This window comes from Schistocerca serialis, chromosome 2 (genome assembly GCF_023864345.2).
Source record: "Schistocerca serialis cubense isolate TAMUIC-IGC-003099 chromosome 2, iqSchSeri2.2, whole genome shotgun sequence".
NCBI lineage: Eukaryota > Metazoa > Arthropoda > Insecta > Orthoptera > Acrididae > Schistocerca > Schistocerca serialis.
The window spans coordinates 1,136,840,509-1,136,860,062 of record NC_064639.1 but is presented as its reverse complement, the minus strand read 5'-3'; the positions used below and the strand labels follow the sequence as shown (position 1 = coordinate 1,136,860,062).

Here is a 19,554-nt window from a genome sequence, read left to right as displayed (position 1 = left end):
AGCAATCAAAAATATTATCCGGAAATATCATTTTTTCTATTTATAAAGGATGCTGAGAGGCAACTGGAAAATTTTACGAATAACAAAAGCTTATTTTAGGATGGTTAGTTACATTTTCAGGCATGAGAGAAAATGTTGAACGTTTCCGAACACTCAGAATGTCTTCAGAACGCTGTGTGCTGGAGGGACACGCGAAATCTCATCCAGATTTTCGTGATTCTACTACTGTGTAACTATCTGAACGTTTCCCGATTGCAGGTAAGCATATCAGCCTTCAACTTTTTCAGCTTTTCGTGACGCTACTGTGTAACTAGCTGAACGTTTTCTGATAGCAGATAAGCATATCAGTCGCCAACTTTTTAAGTAACTGGTTTCACATTTCACATAAAAGTATAAATACGAAGGTAATCCCAAAAGTAAGGCCTCCTATTTTTTTATAGGTACATAGACCTGTTTATTTCTACAGTGGTTTACACCAGTTTACAGCTTGAACATTTAGCCATTTTTCGACATAATCACCATTTCTGTCGATGCATTTTTGTAGGTGCTGTGGCAGTTTTTGTATGCCCACGTCATACCAGCTCGCCGCCATGCTGTTCAGAAAGTTATGAACCTCTTCTTTCACCTCGTCGTCGGAGCTGAATCGATTTCCGGCCAAATGTTCTTTTAACTTGGGGAACAGGTGATAGTCACTGGGCACCAAGTCAGGACTATAGGGTGGGTGGGTGATTACATTGCACTGAAACTGTTGCAGGAGAGCAACGGCTTGCCGAGCGATGTGTGGGCAAGCGTTGTCATGGAGAATGTGTACGCCCTTGCTCAAGATTACTCTTCTCCGGTTCTGAACTGCCCGATTGAGTTTTTTTCAGAGTCTCACAGTACCTGTCAGCGTTAGCTGTGGTCCCAGCGATCCAGCTCCATCGACAAGGTGAAAGAAGAGGTTCATAACTTCCTAAACAGCATGGCGGCGAGCTGGTATGACATGGGCATACAAAAACTGCCACAGCGCCTACAAAAATGCATCGACAGAAATGCTGATTATGTCGAAAAATAGCTAAATGTCCAAGCTGTAAACTGATGTAAACCATTGTAGAAATAAACAGGTGTATGTACTTATAAAAAAATAGACCTTACTTTTGGGATTACCCTCGTACAAGGATATTTTTGTTGCTACCTACTAGACTGGGTAAGGAATTACGTAGCTCCATTTGCAAGCTATTAATGTGGTTTATGAAAGCAAATGGGACGTGCGAGCGGCGTGCAGACCGAGGCTCGGCCTGTCTCGGCTTCTTTCTGTCCCTAGAAGTAGCCGGTGTACGGCGCCACATTTCATCCAGTATTGCGGTGTGGCGTATTTTGATCGGTACAACTCTCTTTAGCTCGGCAAAATCTTAGTGTCAGGCCTCTTTACCCTTCGCTATTTGCTTCTAGTGTAAGAGACATTCACAGGTCCAAAGGCTACTTGGGCAAAAAGAGACCATCTAGCGATCTATCGGCATAAGGCTTTAAAACTTAATGGGAATGACAGATGAGAGGGGTGAGAATTTCAGTATCTGTTATGCAGTCCCATAATGGATCACGACTGCAAATTTGCTACGAAACGACATTACAGTACAATACAGAAACAATTTAAACATTGAGTTGGCGATCAAGGAGCAAAAAAATTACAACTATCGACAAACGTGATTCATTGTTCCGTACGTTAAGAAGCACTTTGTGCTAAATTTGTAGACATGGAGCACATGAAGAAATTAGTGGCATAAATACACTCCTGGAAATTGAAATAAGAACACCGTGAATTCATTGTCCCAGGAAGGGGAAACTTTATTGACACATTCCTGGGGTCAGATACATCACATGATCACACTGACAGAACCACAGGCACATAGACACAGGCAACAGAGCATGCACAATGTCGGCACTAGTACAGTGTATATCCACCTTTCGCAGCAATGCAGGCTGCTATTCTCCCATGGAGACGATCGTAGAGATGCTGGATGTAGTCCTGTGGAACGGCTTGCCATGCCATTTCCACCTGGCGCCTCAGTTGGACCAGCGTTCGTGCTGGACGTGCAGACCGCGTGAGACGACGCTTCATCCAGTCCCAAACATGCTCAATGGGGGACAGATCCGGAGATCTTGCTGGCCAGGGTAGTTGACTTACACCTTCTAGAGCACGTTGGGTGGCACGGGATACATGCGGACGTGCATTGTCCTGTTGGAACAGCAAGTTCCCTTGCCTGTCTAGGAATGGTAGAACGATGGGTTCGATGACGGTTTGGATGTACCGTGCACTATTCAGTGTCCCCTCGACGATCACCAGTGGTGTACGGCCAGTGTAGGAGATCGCTCCCCACACCATGATGCCGGGTGTTGGCCCTGTGTGCCTCGGTCGTATGCAGTCCTGATTGTGGCGCTCACCTGCACGGCGCCAAACACGCATACGACCATCATTGGCACCAAGGCAGAAGCGACTCTCATCGCTGAAGACGCCACGTCTCCATTCGTCCCTCCATTCACGCCTGTCGCGACACCACTGGAGGCGGGCTCAACGATGTTGGGGCGTGAGCGGAAGACGGCCTAACGGTGTGCGGGACCGTAGCCCAGCTTCATGGAGACGGTTGCGAATGGTCCTCGCCGATACCCCAGGAGCAACAGTGTCCCTAATTTGCTGGGAAGTGGCGGTGCGGTCCCCTACGGCACTGCGTAGGATCCTACGGTCTTGGCGTGCATCCGTGCGTCGCTGCGGTCCGGTCCCAGGTCGACGGGCACGTGCACCTTCCGCCGACCACTGGCGACAACATCGATGTACTGTGGAGACCTCACGCCCCACGTGTTGAGCAATTCGGCGGTACGTCCACCCGGCCTCCCGCATGCCCACTATACACCCTCGCTCAAAGTCCGTCAACTGCACATACGGTTCACGTCCACGCTGTCGCGGCATGCTACCAGTGTTAAAGACTGCGATGGAGCTCCGTATGCCACGGCAAACTGGCTGACACTGACGGCGGCGGTGCACAAATGCTGCGCAGCTAGCGCCATTCGACGGCCAACACCGCGGTTCCTGGTGTGTCCGCTGTGCCGTGCGTGTGATCATTGCTTGTACAGTCCTCTCGCAGTGTCCGGAGCAAGTATGGTGGGTCTGACACACCGGTGTCAATGTGTTCTTTTTTCCATTTCCAGGAGTGTAGTAAAATGGTTCAAATGGCTGTAAGCACTATGGAACTTAATATCTGAGGTCATCAGTCCCCTAGACTTAGAACTACTTAGACCTAAGTAACCTAAGGACATCACGCACATCCATGCCCGAGGCACGATTCGAACCTGCGACCGTAGCAGTCACGCGGTTCCGGACTGAAGGGGCTAGAACCGCTCGGCCACCGTGGCCGGCGCATAAATAGTAAAATTTCTTTAGCCGCACACATTACTCCACTGCCAGTTGGAACAGTTTTCGATGAAAATCACAGAAGAGTATGAACACTTTATATACAGGGTGAGGACAAAGTCTTGCCCTGATTATAACAATCTATTACAGAATAACCGTTTGACATAATAAGTTACATTTGATGCGGTTACATAGGTTAGCGGTACTACTAGTTTTTTAAAGACCACTTACGGTAGTAAACTTCAACGTGTGCTCCCTTGGTAGCTCGGAGAATGTCGAGGCGGTATTGCAGTTCCCGCCAGGTGTTTCGTAACACGTCTTCTGTCACAGCACTCACAGCAGCTTGTATCCTAGCCTTCAGTTCGTCGACGTCAGCAACTGGTGTGACGAAGACTCTGTCCTTGATATAGCCCCAGAAAAAAAGTCAAGGGACATAATGTCTGGAGAGGGGAGTAATGTTCGGATCGGTGGATTGGAAGGAACGATCCAACACCCTGGCCAACCCGCTCTCCAGACATTACGCCCCTTGCCTTTTTTTTTCTGGGGCTATATCAGGGACAGAGTCTTTGTCACACCAGTTGTTGACATCGATGAACTGAAGGCTAGGATACAAGCTGGTGTGGGTACTGTGTGTGGCAGAACACATGTTACGAAACACCTGGCGAGAACCTGAATGCCACCTCGACATTCTCCGAGCTACCAAAGGAACACATGTTGAGGTTTACTGACGTAAGTGGGGTTAAAAAAACTAGTAGCTCTAACCTACGTAAAGGCATCAAATGTAAATTATTATGTCAAACGGTTGTTCTGTTATAAATTTTTATAATCATGACAATATATATATATATATATATATATATATATATATATATATATATATATTACTGCAAAATCCGTTGTTTAAGTCAAGAGGCATCTCTGGAACGAGTTTTCGATTTAGAGCCGTTATTGTTGAATTTATGAAGGAAAAATGAGCGCAGGAACGAAAATTATTACATCCGGAATGGACTTGACTGCGCAGTGGCCACAGTAGAACTTTGCAAGGTGAGAAACAGCTTGTTTCTGGTTTAATGGGGTTGCATTTTAAAAAAATGGCATTGTAGAAGGGATAAATTCTGAAAAACCCAGGTCGGTTCCCTAAGCTCGTTGGCGTTAAAGAAAACGTGTTATTTGAAGAATTCATTGTGGACCTGAAAGAATTGCAAGGATAGCTTTGCTGAACTGTCAGTCTTATATCTGCACTCGAGTTATTTTCGAGACCGCTTGTCTTTCAGTTGAAAGCTCTCCTGTGCATTTAGAGATATAACTCATTCATCGGCAGTGTAATTTCCGTTTTAAAGACAAATCCTTTCCCATTAAAACTGTCCTGGACGCCTGCATTGTTTGTCTCAGGACGAATTTCCACGCCTCCATAACGAAGTTGCAAAAGCGCTGCAATATTTCTATCATCACGCTTGTCTGAAAAACCTTTTTCTATCATGAAACTAGATAAGTCACGATTACTTGGGAACCTGAGTGCAAAAATCTGTGAAACTGTCTTTGTATGTCCGTATGCCAGCAGTGCGTACCAGATAAAAATATTATGTCTTCAGCGCGACAAAAACAATTAAAAAATACTGAAAATTTGTTTTGTTTGCGATCCGTGTTGTCGAGAAATGTGAAATATAAAACTAATTTGTATGCAGGGCGATTGCATTGCCATTAAAATGCGTCACGTTCGCAGGTTCCCCCCCTTCCCCGGCCTCGTACTCAGACTGCGTAGCATGGCAGTGGCGGAAGTGTGGTAGCCAGGTTGAGCGCTCTGGCATTCGTGCTACGGCACAGCTCGCAAACAGAATTGTTAGCCATCCGTGGGCTAGATTATGCAGACATAAACGGAGAGATAATTATAATATTTAATGGATTATTTACAAACATTTTGTGGTACAATATGCTTGCGTTCTGCTCCTTTTTCACAAGCTTTTATTTTCGCTCCCCAGGCTCAAGAAGTGGCCTATAAAGACGAGAATGTGTGAGCTTATGAAGCAGGATACGCAGCATCTGTACAAGAGTATGAGGACATGTGCTCTCCATTTTGAAGCAAGTCAGTTCATGAATGCGGACAAGGAGAAATTAGTACGGAGTACAGTGCGAACATTGTTTGACATTCCAAACCAACGCCCGTTGATTCACTCAATGCAAATTGCCCAGCAGATGCACTGTGTCAGTAGAGAGGAAGCAACAGGCATTGTGCTCTGTCGCTGGCGATAAACAGATGAGTGCATCAGTGAGTGACCAGCGTGCAGACTCTAGCACAGAGCCGGAGTGGCCAAGCGGTTCTAGGCGCTACAGTCCGGAACCGCGCGTCCGCTACGGTCGCAGGTTCGAATCCTGCCTCGGGCATGGGTGTGTGTGATGTCTTTAGGTTAGTTAGGTTTAAGTAAATGGCTCTGAGCACTATGGGACTTAACATCTATGGTCATCAGTCCCCTAGAACTTAGAACTACTTAAACCTAACTAACCTAAGGACAGCACACAACACCCAGCCATCACGAGGCAGAGAAAATCCCTGACCCCGCGGGGAATCGAACCCGGGAACCCGGGCGTGGGAAGCGAGAACGCTACCGCACGACCACGAGATGCGGGCGAGTTAGGTTTAAGTAGTTCTAAGTTCTAGGGGACTGATGACCTCAGCAGCTAAGTCCCATAGTGCTCAGAGCCATTTGAATCTCTAGCACAGAGGCTGTACTAGTTGATTTATATGTGACACTCATTTCATACAGGGAAAAAATAACTCAATTAAATGAAGGAGTTGACAACATGCAGAATCAACTGAAATATAAAGCTGAAGTGATCGCGAACATGCAGTTTAAAAAGTTTTTACACCACGCAACAACTGCTAGTAGACATTTGAATGAAAAACAAGTGGCTAAAGACATGGAGATACTTAAGACCATAGTCTGTCAGTATTTTACGAAAACAGTTTTACATCTCGTTTTGAGCCACATTAGTACACTTACTAAGGGAGAATGTGGCTTCGATTTGATGATAAAATAAAGGTGTTTGTATGGTGTCATCTGAAGAGCGAGGTGCCAAAGCAAGATTGGTACCTCGCAACGCAACCATAAGAAAATAAAGTCGCTGGAAGCAGCATCGACGAAGGCAGAGAGGGAGGGGAGGGGGGTAGAGTGGTGGGCACTTCACAAACAGTTTTGACACATTGCCAAATTACACAGAAAAACGATCTGCGTTATTTTTATAAGGAAGAAGGCAGTTTACAATGTAGGTTGAAATAAAATAGCCAGCCACGGTGGCCATACGGTTCTAGCCGCTGTAGTCCGGAACCGCGCGACTGCTACGGTCGCAGGTTCGAATCCTGCCTCGGGCATGGATGTGTGTCATGTCCTTAGTTTAGTTAGGTTTAAGTAGTTCTAAGTTCTAGGGGACTGATGACCTCCGATGTTAAGTCCCATAGTGCTCAGAGCCATTTGAACCATTTTGAAATAAAATATCTTTCCTTTTTTAGGCAGAAGAGTTTGACAGAGCACTGAAAGACCTGAGTCGAAACAAGGCCCCGGGAGTAGACAAGATTCCATTGGAACTACTGGCGGCCTTGGGAGAGCCAGTCCTGACAAAACTCTACCATCTGGTGAGCAAGATGTATGAAACAGGCGAAATACCCTCAGACTTCAAGAAGAATATAATAATTCCAATCCCAAAGAAAGCAGGTGTTGACAGATGTGAAAATTACCGAACTATCACTTTAATAAGTCACAACTGCAAAATACTAGCGCGAATTCCTTACAGACGAATGGAAAAACTGGTAGAAGCCGACCTCGGCGAAGATCAGTTTGGATTCCGCAGAAATGTTGGAACACGTGAGGCAATACTGACCCTACGACTTATCTTAGAAAATAGATTAAGGAAAGGCAACCCTACATTTCTAGCATTTGTAGAGTTAGAGAAAAAGTTTGACAATGTTGACTGGAATACTCTGTTTCAAATTCTAAAGGTGGCAGGGGTAAAATACAGGGAGCGTATGGCTGTTTACAATTTGTACAGAAACCAGAGGGCAGTTATAAGAGTCGAGGGGCATGAAAGGGAAGCAGCGGTTGGGAAGGGAGTGAGACAGGGTTGTAGCCTCTCCACGATGTTATTCAATCTGTATATTGGGCAAGCAGTAAAGGAAACAAAAGAAAAATTCGGAGTAGGTATTAAAGTCCATGGAGAAGAAATAAAAACGTTGAGGTCCACCGATGACATTGTAATTCTGTCAGAGACAGCAAAGGACTTGGAAGAGCAGTTGAACGGAATGGACAGTGTCTTGACAGGAGGGTATAAGATGAACATCAACAAAAGCAAAACGAGGATAATGGAATGTAGTCGAATTAAGTCGGGTGATGCTGAGGGAATTATATTAGGAAATGAGACACTTAAAGTAGTAAAGGAGTTTGGCGATTTGGGGAGCAAAATAACTGATGATGGTCGAAGTAGAGAGGATATAAAATGTAGACTGGCAATGGCAAGGAAAGCGTTTCTGAAGAAGAGAAATTTGTTAACATCGAGTATAGATTTAAGTGTCAGGAAGTTATTTCTGAAAGTATTTGTATGGGGTGTAGCCATGTATGCAAGTGAAACATGGACGATAAATAGTTTGGACAAGAAGAGAGTAGAAGCTTTCGAAATGTGGTGCTACAGAAGAATGCTGAAGATTAGATGGGTAGATCACGTAACTAATGATGAAGTATTGAATTGAGTTGGGGAGAAGAGGAGTTTGTGGCACAACTTGACAAGAAGGAGGGACCGGTTGGTAGGACATGTTATGAGGCATCAAGGGATCACAAATTTAGCATTGGAGGGCAGCCTGGAGGGTAAAAATCGTAGAGAGAGACCAAGAGAAGAATACACTAAGCAGATTCAGATGGATGTAGGTTGCAGTAAGTACTGGGAGATGAAGAAGCTTGCACAGGATAGAGTAGCATGGAGAGCTGCATCAAACCAGTCTCAGAACTGAAGACCATAACAACATGGTATCGACAACAATGAGAGAGGGATAACCCATTCTCTCTCTCTCACTGCAAAGTGAGTTTGAGTGGTCCGTACTGTCTAATTTGTATAAGGAGCCAAATCAAACCAGGTAAGCTGTAAGACGAGAATGTTCGTCACCACTTATGGTTGTCTTGTATTTTGAAAACGAAATTAGGGAGATAAAAGACTTTTTGTGCTTATTGAGAATAGAATATCAGCGCAATACGATTAACTGATAACGCAGCGGTGGTAGCCGAAAGTGAACAAGAACTGCGTTTAGTGCTGAATGTCACGGAACTTGTGTTCGCTGTAGTTAGATATGCACATAAATAAAAGGAAGCGTCACTGATGGACATGCTGGAGGACTAAATGTTACAATCGGGTACGTGAATTTTAAACACTGGCCTATAAACAATTTGGTACCTGGGAAACAAAACAAATAACAGTGAGAGGTAGAAGAAAGGCATTCTACGAACAAGGCGAAAGATGCGTTTGTAAGAAGTAGAATCTAATCTCCGAGAAAGTTTTGAGCATATTAAAATGATTCCGAAAGCCCCAAAACAAACTTGTAAAACTGACTACAATCGACGCAAAGTGCGTTCCAGGTAGGTGGATATACTCTTAATCGGTTCCTTTTGAACTTGAACACATTCGGTTGCAGTTCATCTCCCTTCTTAAATGATTTTTGGTGATACGGTTACGTGAACCATATAAATCACATTGCACTAAGATTTTATTATTATATGTTTCTTTAACAGGATACGGGATACATTTTCATATTAATATTGGAAAAGTCACCGCCACGTTTAATGAATGGGACATGTGGATGTAACAACATTAAACATAGTAAGTTCTCCGTTTATATCATACAATTCTTCTGTTACTACACGCTAGCGGCTTGGAGCATTAGTATCCCTTCAGCTATCAAAAGGTTGCATGTTGTAGAGTTTCGTGACAGTTTTTTGTAGACTGTGGTGTCACTCTGAATACTCTTTTAGAGCACTGATGTACGGACTTGCAAATAGAGCTTGCCGCAAACACGTCACTGTGACTACATGAGGGCCGGAGAGAAAAGTTCACAGAATTTATTTCATAACCATTTCCTCTAACAAATAATATCAATAAAAATGAGGTTTAGTAGAATTGATGATATAGCTACCTAATGGATAACGTTATGTCTAACTAAAGGAGTACAAATAGTTGTACTTAGTAATTCAACCAACGTAATCAGTGGAGATTATTCTGACTGGGGAGCAATCAGGTATGAGGTTCCCTAAATCTGTTGTTCCTCATACATGTAAGCGCTCTTCCGTCTAACAGAAAACAAGCAGAGTTAGCTCTTTTTGCGAATGACACCAGTACTGTAATCAATGTGAGCATACGTACAGCAACAGAAGAAATGATAAACAACGTTCCTAAACATATCGTTGACAGGATTTTTTCGAATGTTATCAAGCTCATATAAAAAAAAATACAACGTATTTAATTCTGCACATCTAGAGGTACTGCAACAATGATACGTGTAACACACGGTGAGAAAATAAATAAGTTCTCTATTTTTTTTTTCAAGTCGGCGTTTTGTATTGTGCGTGTGTGTGTGTGTGTGTGTGTGTGTGTGTGTGTGTGTGTGTGGCTATTAGTGACGTGTGCCTGTTCTGTGTGTAAGCTGTTACGTGCTCTGTATATCTGGTGTTGATATCCAGGCCTATTTGTCTTATGTACAACATGAACCATTCCTGACATGTTATATTCCGTGTTCTAAAGTCTGAATATGAGTGATGATTACCTTTTATGTTATGTTTTTGTTGTAGTGTATTATATAAGAAAAAAATTTTCACTTTTTGAGTTTTGAAAATATTTGTAATCTTTTGTGATACCAATGTATGGAAATAAAAAAAAATACTAAACCCCTCCCGAACAGGCCAGGAAGGCCCAACGGTATCGACCGGCCGCCGTGTTATCCTCAGCCCATAGGCATCACTGGATGCGGATATGGAGGGGCATGTGGTCAGCACAGCGCTCTCCCGGCCGTACCATAGTTTCCGAGACCGGAGCCGCTACTTCTCAGTCACGTAGCTCCTCAGTTTGCCTCACAAGGGCTGAGTGCTCCCCGCTCGCCAACAGCGCGCGGCAGACCGAACTGTCATCCATCCTAATGCTATCCCAGCCCCGCAGTGCTTAAATTCGATGATCTGACGGGAACCGGTGTCACCATTGCAGCAAGGCCGTGCGTAGCCATTTATTACAACGGTCCGGAAAAGCTGGTAATCGCGCAGGAAAAAGAGTTCCATTCGTATTATTATTTTAGACGCTCTGATGCGATTTCAGAGTTTCTCCCTTTGATATTCATTGTTCCGCCGGCCGAAGTGGCCGTGCAGGTTAAAGGCGCTGCAGTTTGGAACCGCAAGGCCGCTACGGTCGCAGGTTCGAATCCTGCCTCGGGCACGGGTGTTTGTGATGTCCTTAGGTTAGTTAGGTTTAACTAGTTCTACGTTCTAGGGGACTAATGACCTCAGCAGTTGAGTCCCATAGTGCTCAGAGCCATTTGAGCCATTTTTGATATTCATTGTTGCTGAGTAGCTTCTAAGTTTTACATAGCATTTCCTCCCCAGCTACTGTTTTTTAGATGAGATCATTGTGAATTCAGAAACTATGTCTTATAGCGGAAAATCCAGAACACATAATTCTGTAATGATTTTTAGAAACGCTAAAGTATGAAATCATGGTAAAACAATTTGCCAGTACCAATAACTGATTCTTGAAACCGAGTTAATAAAACTCGTAGTTTTACGCGATTTGTAATTGAACGTAAAGAGATTATGATCCATGATTTGTTAACTGACATTTCAGCTCGATAAATACCATTCAAATAAAAGTGACAGCGGGAATCGAACTGCTAACAGCACGATTTATAATCTTGTACACGATTTATAGAGATGCTCGTGACGGTACAACAGACATGGGAAATGTTTTACAGATGACAGCGCCCCAAAATTTGTGAAATAGATTTATTTTCTTCCCATGAGAAGAAGTCTGTTAACGTGGTATGCTGTACACGGAAACAGTTTTCCAGAACTTTTCAAAACAATAGTCCAGCTCCAGAAAGCACTGCGAACAAACGAATCGAGACAGACCCATGGCCAGATGAAAAAAAAGGCCCCTTTCATTCTCTCTCTCTCTCTCTCTCTCTCTCTACATATATATATATATATATATATCGTGACACCTAGTAGCCAATTCCGAATTACGCAGAAGGGCCCGGATACTTTTGTTCGCGAAGTTTTCATTTCTGTAGCCAAGCAATTTATTACTACATTAATGCGTGTTATACTGGGTGATCAAAAAGTCAGTATAAATTTGAAAACGGAATAAATCGGGGAATAATGAAGATAGAGAGGTACAAATTGACACATATGCTTGGAATGACATGGGGTTTTATTAGAAAAAAAAATACAAAAGTTAAATAAATGTGCGACAGTTGGCGCTTCATCTGATCAGAATAGCAAGCGACAGATGGCGCTTCATCTGATCAGAATAGCAATAATTAGCATAACAAAGTGAGACAAAGGAAAGATGATGTTCTTTACAGGAAATGCCCAACATGTCCACCATCATTCCTCAACAATAGCTGTAGTCGAGGAATAATGTTGTGAAAAGCACTGCAGCGCATGTCCAGAGTTATGGTGAGGCATTGGCGTCGGATGTTGTCTTTCAGTATCCCTAGAGATGTCGGTCGATCACGACACACTTGCGACTTCGGGTAACACCAAAGCCAATAACACGGACTGAGGTCTGGGGACCTGGGAGGCCAAGCATGACGAAAGTGGCGGCTGAGCACACAATCATCACCAAACGACGCACGCAAGAGATCTTTCACGCGTCTAGCAATATGGGGTGGAGCGCATCCTGCATAAACATCGTACATTCCAGCAGGTGTTTGCCAGCCAGGCTGGGGATGATGCGATTCTGGAATATATCGGCGTACCTCTCACCCGTCACGGTAACAGTTACAAAACCAGAATCACGCATTTCCTCGAAGAAAAAGGCGCGATAACGGTAGATGTGATAAATCCAACACATACCATGACTTTCTCGTCGTGCAATTGAGTTTCCACGACAGTTCTAGGATTTTCGGTAGCCCAAATTCTGCTGTTGTAGGCGTTGACAGACCCTCGGAGCGTGAAATGAGCTTCGTCGGTCCACAACACGTTACTCAACCAATCGTCATCTTCCGACATCTTTTGAAACGCCCACACCGCAAATGCCTCCGCTTCACTAAGTCGCCAGGTAACAGTTCATGATGCCGATGGATTTTGTACGGATAGCATCGGAGGGTACGCCTAAGTGCCAACCAAACAGTAGTGTATGTAATATCGGTGCGGCGTACGACTGCACGAGCGCTGACTTCCCCGTGCATAGACGAACCCGCTGCAGTCTCCATTTCTTCCTGAACCGTCTCAGCAGCATTACGGCTTGTGCTCGGTCGGTCACTACGGGGTTTACCGTCCAAACAACCCGTGGCTTCCAAACAACCGCCACAGCTGCATTTGTCTACGGACCTTTACCCGTTCGAATCCCCTTTCTATGGCGATAGGATCGTAACGCTGAACTAGCACATTCCCCATTCTGATAATACAGCTTCACTAAAAGCGCCTTTTCAGGTAAAGTCAAGATGCTGCGACTGCTGGCGCATCTGATTCTCTCTCTCATTACAGCTCTTTTTATACACGATTGTCATTCGTCACTGACGTTTTGCTGTCCAGCGCCATCTGTCGGACATTTTGTGAACTTTTTTTTTTGTTCTAATAAAACCCCATGTCATTCCAAGCATGTGTGTCAATTTTTACCTCTCTATCTACATTATTCCGTGGCTTATTAAGTTTCCAAATTTACACTGACTTTTTGATCACCCGGTATATTTTAATACCACTATTATTACGATCGTACGCATCGGTGGCGCCTTGAAAGAGGGTGGGAGGAGAGATACATTAACAAAGTGTTATCCCCCCTCAGCTCCGAACTCTGGATCCACGCTTGTCATAAAGACTGTGTTTAATTTGCACATATAATTTTATAAATTGAGCAGCCGCAGCCATTCAATTTCAAGGTAAAATGAACTGGAATAAAATCGCAAACAACTGTTAATTGATGAATAAATCGTCAGTTCACAGCCGCTTACGGTTTTATTCAAGCTCAGTTTACCACGTGTTTCATTTGTCTCTACGCGAACTTTTTATACGTCGTTCGAAAGGTGGTCATACGCTATACAGCTCGAAGGCGTGTCCCGGTGGTTATGTTTAACAAGGCGCAACGGTTGCTGAGTTTCGCTGTCGTGCCTGCAGCCATAACGCGAAACCGAACGCTGGTAGGGGGTACGGGTCGAAAGGCGGTGGGGGAGGGAGTGGGTGGGCGCTTGAGTGTGTCCGCCGGAGGCGGCGCGCCGGTTCGGGTTTCCATTGTCGCCAGCCGCCGCTGCCGCCAGAAATCCTCTGCAGACTGGCGCCAGCGCGCCGCCGAACTGGCGGTAACCCGAGTGCTTCGGGAAGTATCTGCGCCCGCCTATGATGTAACTCGAGGTTTCCCGTCCCATTTCACAGGACGCGGCGCCGCCAAGGTGAGCGCAGGCGCGCCAGATGGCGCCAGTAATGATACTGCGCCAGTGGAGGGGCAAGAACTGTTGCCAGCTCCCTCTCTCCGCTTCCTCGCTCCATCCGCCCCGTGGAACCTACCTGCTGCCTGTATTTCCGAGCGTTCGGCCGTGTTAATGGAGACGTTGGCAAATGTTTGGAGAAGTTAAGCCGAGATTGTGCAAGAGAATAGCAGAGCGCCATCTGTGAGAGAGCTCACAGGAATAGTGATGTAAGTCAAGAGACTACCTGAATACGGTTTTCATGTGATACGTGTAACTTAGGTTTCTGTAGAAGCAAACTACGTCGTTCCGTTTCCACCATCAAGTGCGCTTAATAGCAAAGTTGGAAGCGCTTCGTATCTTCTGGCCTCCAATTTACGTCAAACGACTTTGAATCTTCGGAGAGGCACAAGTGTCAAGACGCCTGCGTGAGAAATGAAGTAGATTTGGACTAAGCGAATCTTCAGCATAAGTGATGTGAAATATTTCGTGTATTATTGACTAATGTTTCAAACTGATTAGCACGGAAACACCGAGCGAGGTGGCGCAGTGGTTAGCACGCTGGACTCGCATTTGGGAGGACGACTGTTCAAACCCTTGTCCGGCCATCCTGATTTAGGTTCTCAGTGATTAAATCGCTTCACGCAAATGCCGGGATGGTTCCCTTGAAAGAGCATGGCCGACTTCCTTTCCCTAATTGCCGGCCGAAGTGGCCGTGCGGTTAAAGGCGCTGCAGTCTGGAACCGCAAGACCGCTACGGTCGCAGGTTCGAATCCTGCCTCGGAAATGGATGTGTGTGATGTCCTTAGGTTAGTTAGGTGTAACTAGTTCCAAGTTCTAGGGAACTAATGACCTCAACAGTTGAGTCCCATAGTTCTCAGAGCCATTTGAACCTTTCCCTAATTCGATGGGTCCGATGATCTCGCTTGTTGGTCCCCTCCCCCAAAATAAACCAACAAAGCAACACGGAAACCATGCAGCCCTATAGATAACTCCCATATGCAGCAGGGCTCGTATCGATGTACCTTCGTCCATTTTGATTGTGCAAGTGTTCATACATGCAAGTGTTGAGAAGTAAACGGAGAATTTTGCTTTCGTTATACAGGATGTAACAAAGCGATACAGGCAAACCATGTAGGCTTGTGCAGAGTGTCTTACGTAATAAATTGACAATGCGACACAAAACCGGAACCGTCACTAACGGCGCTGCAGAGTTGTGAAGTTATAGGGGACGCTTTTCACTGCTGGCAGGTGATGTTTAAAGTGACCGCTGTCTCAAAAATCTACGGATACCAGTCATTGAATGCTGGTCCCTTATTATCACTGGATCAGGGGCGAGAATCTTCCTACACGGGGGCCTGAATATGGTTGCTCAGAAAAATAACGCTTTGGAGATTTTGATGACTGAAAGGTGTTTTATTTTGACAGCCGAGGTCCCGCAACAATCTGTAAAAAGATGGAAATGCAGAGATTTTAAGGATATGGAATCCCATACACTGCTAGAGGAATACAGGAACCAGAAGGCGAGACGGGAACGAAATGAAACTTCACGAGTTGAGATGGTATGCGATGTTATTTCAGTGATTACAAAATCGAGTCAGTTTTACAAAGAGCTTGGCAGTATAACCCCACTAGCGAGTAAGGTGTAATAACATCATTGTGTCATCATCTAGGCAAACTGGCCCACAACTGTTGTAATTCAGTCACTGTTGATCCATCATGGAACGAGGACATCAGCTGGTTAAGGAATTGTCAGTATTAATGAAATTCTCCAACAGCCGTGTAACCAAGATGTTATTTTGTTTTATTTTGACGACAACCGGTTTCGGCATTCCACTATGCCGTCTTCAGGCTCCCTATGCATCACTTAAAATAAACGATAGTGGCATACAGTGCCATTTATCCCTTTGAGTTGCTATCAAGTGCTCGAGTGAACGGTTTGAATTCACGAAACCCAGGGATAAAGGGCACTGTATGGCGTTATCGTTTATTTTGAGAGATGCATATGTTGCCTGACGAAGGCATAGTGGAATTCCGGAACTCTTTGTCGTCAAAGTCAAATAACATCTTATTTACACGGCTGTTGGAGAATTTCATTAATATTGACAAGTACTGTTGTAACTGGTCCTTGATAGCCTGGATACTGGTCCTGGAACGGAGTTGGCGTCTGAGCTGGTCTTGTACCTACTCCATTGGGGACAGATCTGAGGATCTTGCTGGCCACGGAAGTTGCTCGACATCGCGCAGACAGTTCACAGAGATATGTTACTTTTGTAGACAAGCGACAAGCGTTGACCTGTTGAAAAATAGCACTACGATGCTGTCACTTATGAGGTAACACATGAGGACGCAGGATGTCCGTGATGAATCATCGTACAGTCAGGGTTCCCGCAAATGCACCAGCCGTGATCTGAAGTCACATCCGATGGCTTACCACACCAACTACAGTACATAGAGACAGCGCGACGCGCCGTACTGGACTTGACGGGGGGGTACACTGTACTACTACTAGTCACTGCCTTTCCTGTCCCACTCGCAAGTAGAGCGAAGGAAAAACGACTGTCTGTCCGCCTCCATATGAGCCCTAATTTCTCGAATCTTATCTTCGTGGTCCTCAAGTGCAGTGTATGTGTAGAATCGTTCGGTAGCCAGCTTCAAATGCATGTTCCCTAAATTTTCTCGAAAACATCCCTCCAGGGATTCCATTTGAGTTCTCGAAGCATCTCCGTAGCACTTAACTTGTGCAGCCCGTCTCTGAATTGCTTCGATGTCATCCTTCAATCCGACATGGTACGGATCCCAAACGCTCGAGCAGTACTCAAGAATAGATCGCACCGGTGGCCTATATGCGGTCTCTTTTGCCGGTGAACCACTCTTTCCAAAAAGTTCTCCCAATAAACCAAACCCAAAAGCAGTTATTACATGCTCATTCCATTTCGTATCGCTTTGTAACGTTACCCCCAGATATTTCAACGACTAGACTACGACAAGCACGACACTAGTAATACCGTAACCGAACATTACAGGTTTGTTCTTCCTACTCATCCACATTAACTTACATTCTTCCACATTTAGAGCTAGCTGTCATTCATCACACCAACTAGAAATATTGCCTAAGTCGTTTTGTATGTTCCTACAGTCAGACGACAACGTGCACCACAGCATCATCAAGAAACAACCGCAGATTGATGCCCACCCTGTTCACCAAATCATTTATGTATACAGAGAACAACAGCAGTCCTATCACACTTCAGTGGGGCATTCCTGACGATACCCTTGTCTCTGATGAACCTTTGCCGTGGAGGACAACATACTGGGTTCTGTTATTTAAGAAGTTTTCGAGCCACTCACATATCTCTGAACTTATTCCATATGCTCGTAACTTCATTAACAGCCTGAAATGGGGCACCGTGTCGAATGGCTTACGGGAATCTAGTAATATGTCATCTACCTGTTGCCCTTCATCCATAGTTCGCAGTATACCAGGTGAGGAAAGGGCAAGCTGAATTTTGCACTAGCAATGCTTTCTAAAACCATGCTGATTCGTGGACATAAACTTCTCAGTCTCAAGAATGTTCGAAACCTTCGAACTGAGAATAGGTTCAAGGATTCTTGAGCGAACCGAAGTTAGGGATACTGGTCTGTAATTGTACCGGTCCGTTCTTTTACCCGTCTTAGATAATGGAGCCCCTGCGCTTTTTTCCAGTCGGTTGGGACTTTGTGCTGGGTGAGAGATTTAAGACAAATGCAAGCTACGTAACGGGCCAATGCCGCAGAGTAGTCTTTATAAAACCGAATTGGGATTCCATCCGAACCGAGTGATCTATTTGCTTTCAAATCTTTCAGTTTCTCTACGCCAGGGATGCCTTTTGCCATGTCGTCCATACAGGAATTTGTTCGACGGTCGAATTACGGTATGTTTGTACGATTCTACTGTGTGAATGATTTGTGGACGTGAAATTTAAAACTTCACCATGGCACCAGGAGTAATATAATGATATCCATTATTTCCAGGTCTAACTACACTACTGGCCATTAAAATTGCTCCACCAAGAAGAAATGCAGATGATAAACGGGTAATCATTGGACAAATATATTATGCTAGAACTGACATGTGATTACATTTTCACGCAATTTGGGTGCATAGATCCTGAGAAATCAGTACCCAGAACAACCACCTCTGGCCGTAATAACGGCCTTGATACGCCTGGGCATTGAGTCAAACAGAGCTTGGATGGCGTGTACAGGTACAGCTGCCCATGCACCTTCAACTCGATACCACAGTTCATCAAGAGTAGTGACTGGCGTATTGTGACGAGCCAGTTGCTCGGCCACCATTGACCAGAGGTTTTCAATTGGTGAGAGATCTGGAGAATGTGCTGACCAGGGCAGCAGGCGAACATTTTCAGTATCCAGAAAGGCCCGCACAGGACCTGCAACATGCGGCCTGCAACATGCGGTCGTGCATTATCGTGCTGAAATGTAGGGTTTCGCAGGGATCGAATGAAGGGTAGAGCCACGGGTCGTAACACATCTGAAACGTAACGTCCACTGTTGAAAGTGCCGTCAATGAGAACAAGAGGTGACCGAGACGTGTAACCAATGGCACCCCATACCATCACGCCGGGTGATACGCCAGTATGGCGATGAGGAATACACGCTTCCAATGTGCGTTCACCGCGATGTCGCCAAACACGGATGCTACCATGATGATGCTGTAAACAGAACCTGGATTCATCCGAAAATATGACGTTTTGCCATTCGTGCACCCACGTTCGTCGTTGAGTACACCGTCGCAGGCGCTCCTGTCTGTGATATAGCTTCAACGGCAACCGCAGCCATGGTCTGCGAACTGATAGTCCATGCTTCTGCAAACGTCGTCGAACTGTTCGTGCAGATGGTTGTTGTCTCGCAAACGTCCCCATCTGTTGACTCAGGGACCGAGACGAGGCTGCACGATCCGTTACAGCCATGCGGATAAGATGCCTGTCATCTCGACTGCTAGTGGGATCCAGCAGGGCGTTCCGTACTACCCCCCTGAACCCTCCGATTCCATATTCTGCTAACAGACATTGGATCTCGACCAATGTGAGCAGCAATGTCGCGATACAGTAAACCGCAATCGCGATAGGCTACAATCCGACCTTTATCAAAGTCGGAAATGTGATGGTACGCATTTCTCCTCCTTACACGAGGCATCACAACAACGTTTCACCAGGCAACGCCGATCAACTGCTGTTTGTGTATGAGAAATCGATTGGAAACTTTCCTCACGTCAGCACGTTGTGGGTGTCGCCACCGGTGCCAATCTTGTGTGAATGCTCTGTAAAGCTAATCTTTTGCATATCACAGCATCTTCTTGCTGTCGGTTAAATTTCGCGTCTGCAGCACGTCATCTTCGTGGTGTAGCAATTTTAATGGCTAGTAGTGTGTAAACAATACATGATTAAAAATTCAGTTCACAATTATAGTTATCTCAGTGCGTCTGCAGAGCATCCGAAGATGCGACCTGAGCTCACAGCCATACTCGCCG

The 19,554-nt window shown here is 45.2% G+C and overlaps 1 protein-coding gene across 2 annotated transcripts in view; it reads right to left on the bottom strand.

Moving 5' to 3' along the window:
* LOC126458600 (ankyrin repeat and fibronectin type-III domain-containing protein 1) overlaps positions 1 to 19,554 on the bottom strand; it is a 688,593-nt gene that overhangs the window by 398,055 nt on the left and 270,984 nt on the right. The gene's annotated exons all lie outside the window — the stretch shown is intronic.